This window comes from Crocodylus porosus, unplaced genomic scaffold (assembly GCF_001723895.1).
Source record: "Crocodylus porosus isolate Cpor-Errol unplaced genomic scaffold, CroPor_comp1, whole genome shotgun sequence".
Classification (NCBI taxonomy): Eukaryota; Metazoa; Chordata; order Crocodylia; family Crocodylidae; genus Crocodylus; species Crocodylus porosus.
Window position 1 is genome coordinate 178,116,670 of NW_017728886.1, and position 13,482 is coordinate 178,130,151.

The window sequence follows — 13,482 nt, forward strand, 5'->3', positions numbered from 1 at the left end:
CGCCGCCGGCAGCCGCCCGCTGCCCGCCTGCAGGCGCCCGGCCAGCTCCGCATCTGGAGGGACGGCGCCGTGAGCCTGGAGCTGGCCGCCGGCAGCGGTAGGTCCCGCCCGGGCGGCCGAGGGAGGCACACAAAGGCGGGTGGGCACCGGGGGGCGCGATGCCGCCTCTTTGTCTGCGCTGCGGCGCCCTCCCCGCCGGCCCCTGATCCCCGGGCCCCGAGCAGCGTCTCGGGCCGGGCGGGGGAGGGGGCTTGTTCTCTCCAGAACAATTCCCCCCCGCCCCCCAAAGCGTGTAATCCCGTCGCTTTGTAGGCTGTGGACCCAGGGAGCATCAGCTCAGTAATGCATCCTGTGTTTATTAATAGCGAAATGAATGTTATTGCCCTAAAACCTGGAGTTGGCAGCAGGGGAATGAAAAGAAAGCCCACCCCCCCAGTAGTGGCATCCTCTAGGGTACCAGGCACTGGTGCAGTGTCTCCCCTACCCCCCAGGGTTTTAGGAAGGGTTGGGTGTTGGTGCTCAAAGTCCCCTAGATACAGGAGTCTTTCCAGTAGGGAGACTGAGCGTTTGGATATGCAGCGCGGCACTGGAATCGATGGAGGCTTGTCATTGCATGTCTACCTGGAAAAAATAAACCGCTGGCACAGCCCGACAGTCATCTGGGCTGGAAGGAAGAAAGGCTTGTGCCGAGATCCGCATATACATCGTGGCAGGCATGCCGTTATTCTTGGGTATTGTTTAGAGAAGCAGAAAGGAGATGACCCCTGAAAAGTGCTGTGAGATGCCGTGCAGGGAAGCGTGGGAGGATGCCATGGGGAGAAAAACTGCATACAGCAGCTGCTGGCAAGGAGGGAAATGCCTGCTCAGCCACACCTTCCTTGTGCCCCAGGGATCTCAAATCGGCGTTGTTTGAGGTGCACTCCATTTCCTGGAGGTGTTTTCAGCAATAGATTTTCTTTTCCAAACGGGTCACTTCTGTATCTTTTGCTTTTGCCCTGCTGCTTTCTTTCATGGCTTTGCTTTTTTTTGTTGTTATCATAGTGTGTCTGCCTGTATTTTCTTCAGTACAGCATTGTCTAAACTAGGATTCAAAGTGTGGTCTGAAGCCTTGGTCCTCTTGTAAGAATATATGAATTACCACTGGCTGGATCAGACCATAGGTCCATCTTGCCCAGGCTCCTGTGTTGCACAGCGGATGCCGAAAGTGACTTTTGCCTTTAACCCATCAGATTTAGCTTGTATTGAATGTGGCTGGCCTTGTCTGCACAAGTCATCTTAAACAACTTAGCATGTGTCACCTGTGTACTGTCCTACATACATTGTCCTTACTCTTAATTTTATTCTAGATTTGTTTTTCTTTTTTTTTGTTTACAAGTTTTTTGGGGGGTTTTTTGCAATGTATTCCTTTTCTCCATGTGTTTTGTGGCTACTTTGTTCATTGATTCACGTTAGCTACCTGGACTTAGTTCTTGGGACTCTTAGTATACAGCTGGCAGCCAAGGATTGGAGTAAAATGGTGGGTGAAAAGGATAGTCTAAGACAGAGGTTCTCAAACTGTGGTTTGCGGACCACCACTGGTCCACAAGCTCCATTCAGGGGGTCTGCAGAAAGGTTACAGAACTATCGAGAATATCTGTACTTGTAAGGTAAGACTACTGATATTAAAATATGAGTTATGTGCTTTGATTTGTAGAACAAAAAAAGTTTAAGTGGTCTGCCGAGACCCTCAGCCATTTTCAGGTGGTCCATGAAAAAGTCAGTGCTTCTCCTTGCTAGATAATGGAAAAGGGGAAGATACTTGGGGATCCCTATTAGAAATCTGTTCCTAGACTTGCTTAGTATCTCCATCTTTTTTTTTTTTAATTAGAGACCATGATAAAAGAAAAAAAGAAAAAAATCTCCTCTGAAACCTAATATCTAAATCAGTGGTTCTTAACTTCATTAGACTTCAGGCACCCCTCAGAAAATGCTAGCTCTTAGTTTTGAGGGGTGTAGGTTGGAGCTGTGTTGGTCTAAGCTAGGGGCAGGCAACGTTTTTTGGCTGGAGTACCGAAAAACACCACAATGTCTACCTTGGAAGGTGCCGGAGTGCCAGCATGGCAGAAAAACAAAATGAGGACAAACAGGATGCACTGCTTGTGCCCCTGCTGCCTTGTGCCCCCCACCCAAAGCCCCTGTCCCCCAGCCTGGGCTCTCTGGCTTTCAGCAGCTACCCTGGCTCTGGGGAGCTGCTGGGAGCAGCCTGGACTCCTACCTGGCAGCAGCTCCCCAGAGTCAGGGCTGGCTGCAGCTGGGAGGCTCCAAACAGCTGTGCTGGGCTTTGCACAGGTGTGTGCACTTAGGCATAGTATCGGAGCGGGTGGTGAGGGAGGGGCTTGAGGCAGTGTAGCCCAGGCCTCTCCCCTCCTCCCAGCACAGAGGTAATGGCAGGCTTCTAGAGCCTGATGCAGCTGTTTGTAGCCAGCCTGGGCTCTGGGCAGCTGCAAACAGCTGTGCTGGGCTCCACAGTTCCAGCATCAGCTCTGTGCTGGTGGCAACTGCACAGGCACCTTGGGGTGGGCTGCGCTACCCCGCTCTTCGTCCTGAGGTGCCCGTGCTCCCCAAGGTGCTGTGAGAACCGTTAGCCAGGGGAGAGAGTGTAATTAGTTAAGGTTTTATTGTTTTATTTAGTCAGTGGTACAGAAAGGAATGAAGTGGCTAGCACCATGTTTGGTCATCCTTCAGTCCCTGCCTGAACCAGGCACCCATTTACATTTGGGTTACTTGGGGCAGCTGTAAATGTGTCTGGGATGCTGCAATGCCTTAATTGTGCCATTAGATCACCTGCCAGGAGTCTGCTCAATTTGAAAAAAAGCAATATGTCCTGTTTTGGTTTCTCCCCTCCACAAAGCTATATGTTTCTGTGGTGGTTTCATAAAATATGCCCTTCCCTCACCTTTCTGAACTGTGTAAAAGAAAGAGAGAGTGAATGTGTGGACGTTCTTTCTTGAGGCTTTGTTTTCAGGTACCCAGCTTGATAGACTGCTGCTTCTGCCCCATAGCTTTCAGAAGCCTCAGTAATACAAAGACAAAATGTCTCTATTCCAATGTTTAGCAACCTTTTAAGGCTTCAGCTTGAATTGACCCCGTTTGGGGCAGAGTCAGGTAGGTGGCAGGATAGTGCTAGGACCCGGTCACTACCACCACTGCTTTTCCCTGGGGAGAGCACTGGCAGCCAGCTTTGCAGCAGGGTAAAGTCCTGTGCTGAAGCCCTGTGTCCACAGCAGGATCAAATGGCTCCATGGGTCACAGGTTATTGACCCCTGCCATGGTGTGTTCCATTGCTGTTCATACTCTTCTGATTATTAGCAATGAAAATTCACAAGTCTCCTAGCTTCACTCTTCTTGTGGCATGGAAAGTAATGAACAGTAACAGAGGCACTGGAGCTGTTTGTCTGCAGACTTAAGAAGACAGATTTGGAAGATTATTCTTAAAAGCATAAGGCTTAAAAATTTACCACTTCTTAAATAAAAGCTCAAATTCTTTAGAATTTGACAGTATTTTTACAAACCAGCTTCCTATTGCAAGTGGGATCTTCATTAGCAGCTGTTTGTCATTAATAGGATACAGAATATTTTACAAAATAAAATAGTTTTGGCACATAGGGCAAGACTTAGCTCATTCTGTTTCTCACTACTTCATGGCTATGTGTCTCAAAATGTGAATAAAAGGATCTGATTTATAGCTCAGTGAAATCACCAGTAGCCTTTCTATTGTGCTGTATGAATTGTAGATTAGTCCAAACACTCTCTATTATGCAGTTTTGTGTATTGGAGCCCATCAGCCTTTGCAGAAACACAAATTTGAATTTAGGCCTTCTTGGGTGAAAAAAGAAAGTGATACTCAGGTGTTTGTTTTTAATTTTATTTGCATATCCTATTAATGATTTAGTATTTTTTAGAAATGTATTTTTAAGAGATTTCCCACTGGATTTGGGGTGGATAAAGGTAGAGATATGGGATCATAGGAAAGCAGGGCTGGAAGGGATCTCACAAAGTCATCTAGTCCAGTCCTCTGCTCAAGGCAGGATCTTCCTTGACTGAACCATCCTAGCCAACTGTCTGTCTAACCTGCTTTTGGAAATTTGTGGGGGTGGAGATTCCACAGCTGCTTAGGTAGCCTGTTCCAATGTTTCGCAACCTTCATGGTCAGAAAGTTCCTCCTAATTTCCAACCTCAATTTCCTCTGCTGCAGTTTGAGTGCATTGATCCTAGTCCTGTCTCTTGCAGCCACAGAGAAAATTCCCCATCTTCTCTTCCCTGGGATAAATAACCCTTGTTCTTTCAGCCTGCCCTTGTAAGTCATACTTTACAGCTTCAAATATTTTTTGTCACTCTCCTCTGGACTCTTACCAATCTGTCCACATCTTTCTTGAAGTGTGGGGTCCAAAACTGGATATATTACTCCAGGTGAGGCCTTGTCAGTGCCCAATAGAGCAGAAGAATCACTTCCCTGTATTTGCAAGTTCCATGGTTATTAATACAACCCAGTATTCAGAACTAAGGCTCTACCTTATTCATCTTTACATCTGTAGTGAACATTACCTACTGGTCCAAATTCATTTTAATACAGTATATTATTTTATTTGGAGAAGTATGGACCTATCTGATTATTGTATTTAATTAATACTTTTCATATCCTCTGTTCAAATGTCATACTTTAAAACTGTTCACTAGTTTTTTAGTGAAATAATGATGTTAAGGAATGAAATGTTTATATTGATCTGTAAAATCATGTCATTTTAATTTTTTTTTTTTTTTTTTTTGCAAGAACATACATGATGACTAGGTTGATGGTTTTGTTAATCAAAAGAAACAAACACTGGATGTTGGTTTCTTTTTTTGTAAACAACAGAATCCTGTGTGTATGGGCAAATAAAGGAGTTCCCTGAGAATGGTATCTTTGGGTAGTGAACATTCAGGCTTTGTTCAGGATTGTGAAGGAGGATGCGATCAGTCATGCCTGTCAGGGTAACTCATGCTAATGCAACGGGAACTGGTGAGCTGCAGCAGTATCATAGAATTTGCTTCAGAGATGACTGCAAAGTGCTTGTTTTCAAAATGTGTTGCAAATCTCTTCATTTAGCCTGAGCTGAAGAGTAGGAAGAAATAAACAGAAAAAGCATTAAATATGAATAAATGAATTTAGAAGAAACAAAGAACAGAATTACTGGTCACCTGGTATGAATCTTAATGACTATCTGGCATATAAATACCACAGATGCATATCTGTCCTAACTATCCTTGAGTGTAGTTCAAGGCAAAATTGTAGAACCAAGTGCAAAATACTTTTAACCTAAATGGTGTTTTACCCTTGTCCTCTCCTTCCTTGTTTACACTTTATCTTTACCTAGAATGTAGCACTGGATACAGTGCCAGCAGAACCTCTGAAATAAAACATTTTGGTATAGTGATGTGATTTGCTACTTATGAATGCTGTTGTAAAACACCAGTTCTTGGATATTTTTAAAATCTCAAGTAGTTAAGTTCAGATGACAGTTGCATGAATAATAACACCACACAAAAACTGATGCTGAATGTCTAGTAATATATTCAGCACAAATAAGACTGCTTCTCAAAAGTAAATTGTTGTCATAGGCAACCAGCAAGTTCTAGCTATTAAAAATCTTGGCTACATGTTCCATGCCTATGAGATGAGCTTTGGGATGGAAAAATGTAGTCTGGAAGCTTGCAGTTTCCTTTATACACTCAGGGTGAGTTCCAAATTAGGGACCTAAATTCTGATGAGTACCCTAAGTACTGATTAAGTACCTGTTTAAACTCCCCTAATGTTACAGCTTAGAGGGATAACTGATCAGTGATAACATGCGTCTTCCAGGGACCAGCCTCTGCCTGCATTAACTTGTTCTTCCAGGGGCAGCAACTGACTGGGAAAGCCCCTCACCCATTACTGCTTCCGTTGGCGGGTCTTGCTGCTGCTGGTGCCTACAGCGGGCCCTGGCTCCTGGGCAGCTGTGCATTGGCAGCAGCAGCAAATTGGAAAAGCCCCTTGTCCAACGCTGCTGCCGGCAGGTGGCTGCCTGGGGTGGGCCTGGCTGCAGGCGGCAGTAGTGAGCCCTGCCACAATCCCTATGAAGCCGAGGGGGGCAGCAGCAGGCAGGAGGGAGGACAAGCCCCCTCGCCTGCTGCTGTCATTGGTGAACAGCTGCACTGGATCTGCAAAGCCCCAGCCCAACTTGTTGCTGGTGGCAGGTGTGCACACACCTCAGTGTGGATGGTGGGGAAACTGCAAAGGGCCCAGTCCTACTTGTGGCAGCGCAGTCCAGGCCCCTTCCCCACCATCCGGCCTGAGGTGCATGTGCATCTGATGCTGGCAATGAGCCAGGCTGAGGGCTCTGTGGACCCTGGTGCAGCTGCTTGCAGCCTCCCTGCTGTGAGCTGTGATGGGTGGCAGGGGCCTGCCTGGGCCTGATGACTCTGGCAGGTGACTAGGAGGCTGCAAGAGCCTCAGGCCGGTTCGTTGCCAGTGGCAGGTACATGTGTGCCTTGGGGTGCATGGTGGGGAGGGGGCTGGGGCTGTATTGCCATAGGAAGGATCAGGCCCCTTGCAGCTGCCCCACTGCATCCATGTAGTACTAGGTACTAATCCCCCTTCCCCTGTTCCTCACTGCTCTCTCTCCTTCCCTCCTGCTTTACCCCACTGCCTTCAGAGGCACCACATCTCTTCCTGTCTGCTCGTTCCTCCATCCCCACCCCCACCTTCCCCACAGGACTGCTCTGTTAAACAATAACTGGTAAGGTATTACCAGTTATCAATATATGAATGTTTAAATGTTTAACAAGACCAGTCTATAGCAGTCAAGCATGAGGATGGGCACATTTACAGAGTTTCCTTGCCCTCTCTTCTCCTACAGAGAATGTGTTTTTTCGTAGGGAAGAGTGTTGTCCCTGGCTGCTGTTTTTCAGTCCTGCAACACTTGAGCGGAATGCAAAGAGGAGAATTACTGCTTGGTGTGTTTGGGGGGTGGAGGGATTGTTCTTTTTTTACCAGAATTCAGTACTATGCAGATTTTTGTCCTGGAAATCTGCCACTGGTTCAGAGGCGTTATGCACAGAGTGACTGCTTTCTGGCTGTCTCCCAAAAAGATCACAGGATTTAACTGCACAGCAGCTTTTGGAGTCTCCCTGAGATGAGGGTGAAGTATACTGTTAAAGAAAGGTTTCTCTTCTGTAAGCTTCAGTGATTCGTGTGTCCTTTGTGTGCCTGGAGATCGCAGGGGACTGTTTTAGGCCTTATAAATTTCAGGTTTAGGTCATACATTATGAGAAATACTTTTCATCCATCAGGATTCCAAAAACTTTGCTGATAAAAATATGATAAAAATATGGATTTTTTTTTTTAAACGAAAGACAAATTTGTATGAAGGCATTTTGCTACAATGTTGTTAACTCCTTGAAAGAGAGTGGATCAGAATGGTCTTAAATTTACTCTTTTAGTTAAAAATTATTGCTGCTTTAATGTTTAAAAGTGTATTAAGAAAATGAATCATTGAAGCATAAATTAACATTTCATTATTTCTGACTTTAAATTTATACTGTAATGTATCCAGAGATACAGCTTACTACTGTCTATAGATAGCAAAGTTTGTTATCCATTAGCTTGGTCCTATAGTAGTCCTTCATACAGTGATAGAATTGGTAAGAGTTATAAACATGATTTTTAGGGATGTAGGGAGTGAATAGAGCAGACACTAGCCAGAAGTGAAAGATGGTGGGAAAGTGCTTAATAATGAATTTATTTCTATTTGCTTATTTTGTTAAATGGTGAGAGAGGTGTCACATGTTTGCATCTTTATTCTTGGTTATTGACTGCTGATGTGGTTGTGCTGATATGGGTGGTAAGCTGGAAGGGGTCCAGTCCTAGTTTACAGTGTTGCATCCTGTTCTCAAGTTTGTATCCTATGCACAAACACCAATGGCTATGATTCCTGGCATCAACAAGGAAGGAGAGAGGACAAATAAACAGAGGAGGAAACCCCAGGCTCGGGAAGAAAATCCAACTGGCATTTGTAAAATTATAGATGCAAGAAGATTGACCAAAATAAGGGTGACCATGAAATATATGTAACCAAAACGCAGTGGGTAATTGGTGAGGGAATGAGAGTTAAATAGTAAGCAATCTAGTTTACAGACAAAGTCAAAACGAAGCACAAAGGGCAAAAAACACTCTTAAGTGTAAAGAAAAGATATACTGAAAGAAATTGTGAGAGTCAGATATTGTTGGTTCATCATAAATTCAAGATTACACTTGGTATTATTTAATATGATTTTGCCCAAGAATTCCCAATTCAAATGCAATAAAAATGAGAAATAAAAACTAGGGGTGTACCAATAAAGATTTTTGGGCCAATACTGATGGTGATTATTAATGAGCCATATTGGCCAATACTGATCTGATTGCCAGTGGGCAGCCCGGCAGCTTGGAGAGCAGTGTCTGGCTGGTAAGTCTGTTGGGGGGGGGGGGAGCAGATTGATGCCCCCACGCTGAGGGAGGAGTGGGGCTGGGGCAGGGTGCAGGATGGAGCTGCAAGTGGCTCATCCAGGGAGGTCGGGGGGGACACAGCTCTCACTGCTGTGCACATCCCTGGGGCAGGCATAGAGGGTGTGTGCCCCCCCAGATCTGCGTGCGGGGCTAAGGGTTGCTTCTGCAGGTTGGGGTTGGAGGTGGCGCTGGGCTCTTCTGATGAGGGGAGAGGGGGGCTGGGGAGTGGCAGTGTTGGGAGGGGGGGTTAAGGAGGGACCCACCCTGTAGCCCCAGTCCCAGCACTGCCGCTGCCTGTGCCAAGTGCAGCCCTGATCCAACCTCCCCCCCACACTGGGAAGAGCCTGATACAGCCCCCAGTCCCAGCTTCTAGTGGCAGCACGCCCTTGCTCTGCATACAGAGTGTATGCCTGCTCTGGGGGTGCATGCAGCGGCGGGAGCCGCCCCTTCCTCCCTCCCTCCCTCCCCATACTCCCTGGATGAGCCACTTGTAGCTCTGTCCTGTTCCCTGCCTGCTGGGCAGCGCCTGCCCTACTCCCTCCCTCACCGTGGCGGCCTCAGTCTGCCCCTCCACCATGCCCCTTCCCTCCCCTCTGCCCTTTCATTCCAACAGCCCTACCAACCAGATGCTGCCCTCCAAGTTGCCGGGGTGGCTATGTGATTGCTGTGGCTGTGCACATGCATGCAATATTTATTGGTGGCATTATCAGCCACATAAGCTGGTTATCAATAATATCAATTTTCATAGTTTCAGAGTAGCTAGGGTCAGGAGGGACCTGAACAGATCATCTAGCCTGACCCTTTACCACAGTCAGGAATGAATGCTGGGTTCACAAGACCCCAGGCAGGTGTTCATCCAACCTCCTCTTGAATTTGCCCAAGGTAGGGGCGAGGACCGGTTCCCTGGGAAGTTGGTTCCAGCTTTTGGCCACCCTAATTGTAAAAAATTGCCTTCTGATCTCTAACCTAAACCTATTCTCCATCAGCTTATTACCATTGTTCCTTGTCACCTATTTGCTGTTGATCTCCCCTGATGAGTTTGTAGGCAGCCACCAGATTCTCCCTCAGCCTCCTCTTGCTGAGGCTGAACAGATTCAGGTCCCTCAATCTCTCCTCATAGGGCATGTCCTGCTGCCCCCTCACCAAATAGGTGGCCCTTGTCTGAACCCTCTCCAGGCTGGCCACATCCTTTTTAAAGTCCAGTGCCCAGCACCGGATGCAGTACTCCAACTGCAGCCTGACCAAAGTTGTATAGAGGGGGAGTATCACCTCTCTGGACTTGTTTGAGATGCATCTTTGAATAGTTGACAAGGTATGGCAGGCCTTGCTGACTGCGGTCTGGCATTGGCGGCTCATGTTCATCTTGCCTCTGTGCTTTCAAGAGTGGAACTCCCCAGCCTGTATATATGCTGTGCATTCCTTCTCCCAAGGTGCAGCACCCTGCATTTGTTTATGTTGAACCCCATCCTACCCTCATCTGCCCATCTGTCTAAAACCGTTTGCAGCCTTTCTCTTTCCTTTTTATCAGTGCTGATATGATGTAGACTGATGTATTGGTGCACCTCTTAAAACAAACAAACAAAAAAAAACACCAACAGCAAAAAAACCTGTAGTAAATAGAAAAACTGCTGGAGTTACTGTTGTATTACTGTCTCATGTAGAAGCCCTCAAGCCCTCAAGAGCTCATTGTAATAGATGTGCAAATGTGAAAAAATAGTCTTTGCCCAAAAAAGCTTGAGATCTAAGACTAAAACAGGATAGAAGATGAATAGGTGAGAGAGTACAAAATAACAGTGAGAATACTAGTTGTCATGATGGGTACACACTAGTGTCAAGTATTTTGGAGGCATCACGGAAAAGTATAGAGTTTTTAGGAAGATTTTGTAAGACAAGTAGGGACTAAATGACATGTATGGCATTTAATTTCAGATTTAACCACTTAATACTGAATGCAGGGTGGAAAGTAGAGTAGACATAGGCTGTTCAGGGTGGAAAGTGGAAGTGATGGGCTGATGGTATAGCAAAGGAGAAGCTAGTGGACATGCATCAAAGAGACAGCCTGGGAAAATTATTTTTGCAGTAAGATTCTGAAAAGATACAAGCAGGGTAAGTTTGACATTTGTCAAGCCAGAGAGAGAGATTTTGCAGTAGTGGAGAGGTGGAGTGAGAGGAATAGAACATCCTGGGTGTAGACTGGGTAGGAATTAATCTTATTAATTTAGGAGCATAGTACAGGAAAGCTTTCATATATTTCATATATACAGAAAACTAGGTCTGCCTCCCTCCCCTCCACCCTTTATTTATTTATTTTTGCCTGGAGATGTATGCCTAGCAGAATTTGCCTGAAAAAGTAAGAATTTAAGTTATAAACAAAATTTACTTGATCCCTAGGAAACCTTATGAAGCACATGGGATGTCAAGGAGCTATGGAACACAGGAAGGATTCCATGGTTATCAAAGACAGAGTATTTGTGTATTACAGGAATTCAGGACAAAGACAAATGACTAGTTAGTACAGTACCATATGATTAAATACCATAAGAATTTGTCATCATCAGCAATCCCTCGATTCAGGGATGATTTCCTGTGTAGCTCATTGATGGGATAAATAATTACATAGGATAACATGATTAAGTTCTCTGGGAAGAAAAATTGTTACCTTTACAAAAGTCTAAGTGAAATTTTCTAATATGGTGTCTCTTTTAAATGAGGTAACAACGTTTGTTTGATAACAAACATCAGGATTCAGTTATACCCATACAATAGAAAGGAGATAAAAATTCAGAATAATTCTGAAAATTTGAAAAATTCAGAATAATTCGAATGAGCCGAGGTAGCTAACTGGGTTACAGTGGAATTGGAGAAGTATTGCAATTGTTATAAATTACAACAAAACCATGACTGTTTGGAAAATCTCATAGTGAGTGAGACATGTTTCTTGAGTTGGGAGGTTTTAAGTAATTTTGGAGATCTGTTGCATTGGATCATGAGGGAGTCGATGCAAAACGTATTGAGTTCATGGCAGTTGAAAATACCTAAATCCTTTTGAGGTTGAGCGGTGTGAGGGATGTAATAGGACAAAGAGCTCTGGCTCAACAATCTTTGTGTAATATATGCAATCACGTATTTGCAATTCCCATCTTGGGGCAAAGGAACTCTCAGGTATAGTGGGTGACTGCTAATTTTGTGCTTCAGAACTCAGGAAAAATTTTCCTTTCACCAGCATCATGGATGCTACTCACTTCTCTGTTTTTGGGATATTGGCACCACCAAGGCTGGGAGTTTTTGACTAAGGGGAGCTGATGCTCCTACTAGCACTCAGAAAATCCAGAGGTTTCTAGCTAGAGGGTGTTGCTTTTCTGTTTTGGATCATATTGCTTGCTAGAAAGATCAGATTGGCAAGGACTGTAGACTTTTTTTCTACTTCCTCTGTAGTGTGGGTTGTGGTCCTTTTGCCCAACACAGTCATTCTGAACAAAGAGGTTGGGGCACCCTGGGATGCAGCCAGATTTCTTGGAGGGTGCTGTGAGGTCTGAGGAGATGAATGAGGTGTGAAGCAATAAGAATAGGCTCAGGCTTTGCCCTGCCTAGACAATGCCCTATTCCTGTTTCCTGGCTCCTGTCAAGTAATATATACATTAGTTTTTGAATATGGGTGCTGCTCAGTTCACAAAAGTTATGGAGAGGTGCTTAGTGTCCAGTGAAGGGGTGCCTTATCCAGAAAGGTTGAGAATGATTGGCTGAGGATCTTCTGAGCCCATACTATGTTCCTTTGAATATAGGGCATATAGATAGCTTGGCTCTTAAATTTGAATAAAGAAAAAGAATAAGAAGCTCTTTTATGTACTGCGCAGGTTGTATCCTTGTAAATGTCTTTATTTCCTGTTTTTATTGTTTTCTTGAATTTAGCAGTGGGAAATGGGATAGGGAGGAGGAAGTGGTGGCAGCATTCACACACCCCTGGACTCCAGAGCTGTGCTGATAAGCTGGTGAGTTGAGAGCTTGCTGTGTATGGGCAACACAGCTAAGAGGGATTGCATTCTCAACCCCCTGGATCTCCCAGTGCCTTTGTCTCTTCTGCTTTTATCTATGGCATGTTAGATGCTGGTTTTAGTGTTTTAGGAACTGTGCCTTGTAGCTGTGTGTGAGAGTTGGAAGTGATTTTGAGGATTCCTTGAGTAAAAGATGTCTGCAAAAGCAGCATACTGGGTGAATGGACCAGGACAACCCTTCCAGTCCTGTGGTCTCCTATCTGCTGAACTAATGTGTATGACTCAGTCTTATACATTTAAAAATTCCCTTTTTTTCTGTTGTGAAAGCATTTTTTTTCAAATGCATCTGTATGGATAGATCTTCCTTTCTCAGTATTTTGGGGATGAATATTTGCTTTGGATACTTATTACTTGAGTGTGTGCAAAATACTGTGTAACTTTAATAAAATTCAATGTTAAATGATAGAGTTTTATAGAGAAGTAAGGCTGGAAGAGGTCATCTATGCTGAACCCCTGCCTGAGGCAGGATCATCCCCATCCAAACCATCTCATACCACCATATCTAAACCAGGGGTTCCCCAACGTTTATGTGTCCAAGGGCACATTTGAATTTAAAAGAAAAAGCAGCGGGCAGCCATATGAATTTAGCCGGATGGTTCTCGTGGCTGACTCAAGGTAACTCCTGGATATGTGTGCGTGCGTAGTTTCATTTGGGGAAGGAATAGGAAGCGTCACTGCGTCAGTCAGACTTAGTCTCATTTTGATGGCTGTTGTGTATAGCCTGTGAAAAAAATTTCGAGGTGTTGCTGTTTTGAGTTGAATTTGCAGTGACAGCATTTTTGTCATAGTTTCATAGTTTCTAGGGTCAGAAGGCACCTGAGCAGATCATCTAGTCCGACCCCCTGCCATGGCAGGAAAGAATACTGGGGTCAAATGACCCCAGCAAGA

At 45.0% G+C, this 13,482-nt stretch overlaps 1 protein-coding gene across 1 annotated transcript in view; it reads left to right on the forward strand.

Annotated features, from left to right (window-relative positions):
- Window positions 1–6: 6 nt before the first annotated feature.
- The window catches only part of SPIRE1 (spire type actin nucleation factor 1), a 170,568-nt gene continuing 157,092 nt past the window's right edge, over window positions 7–13,482 (forward strand). Inside the window, exon 1 of the mRNA XM_019545681.1 lies at window positions 7–97. The gene's annotated coding sequence lies outside the window, so the exon portion shown is untranslated. The remainder of the gene's footprint in view (window positions 98–13,482) is intronic.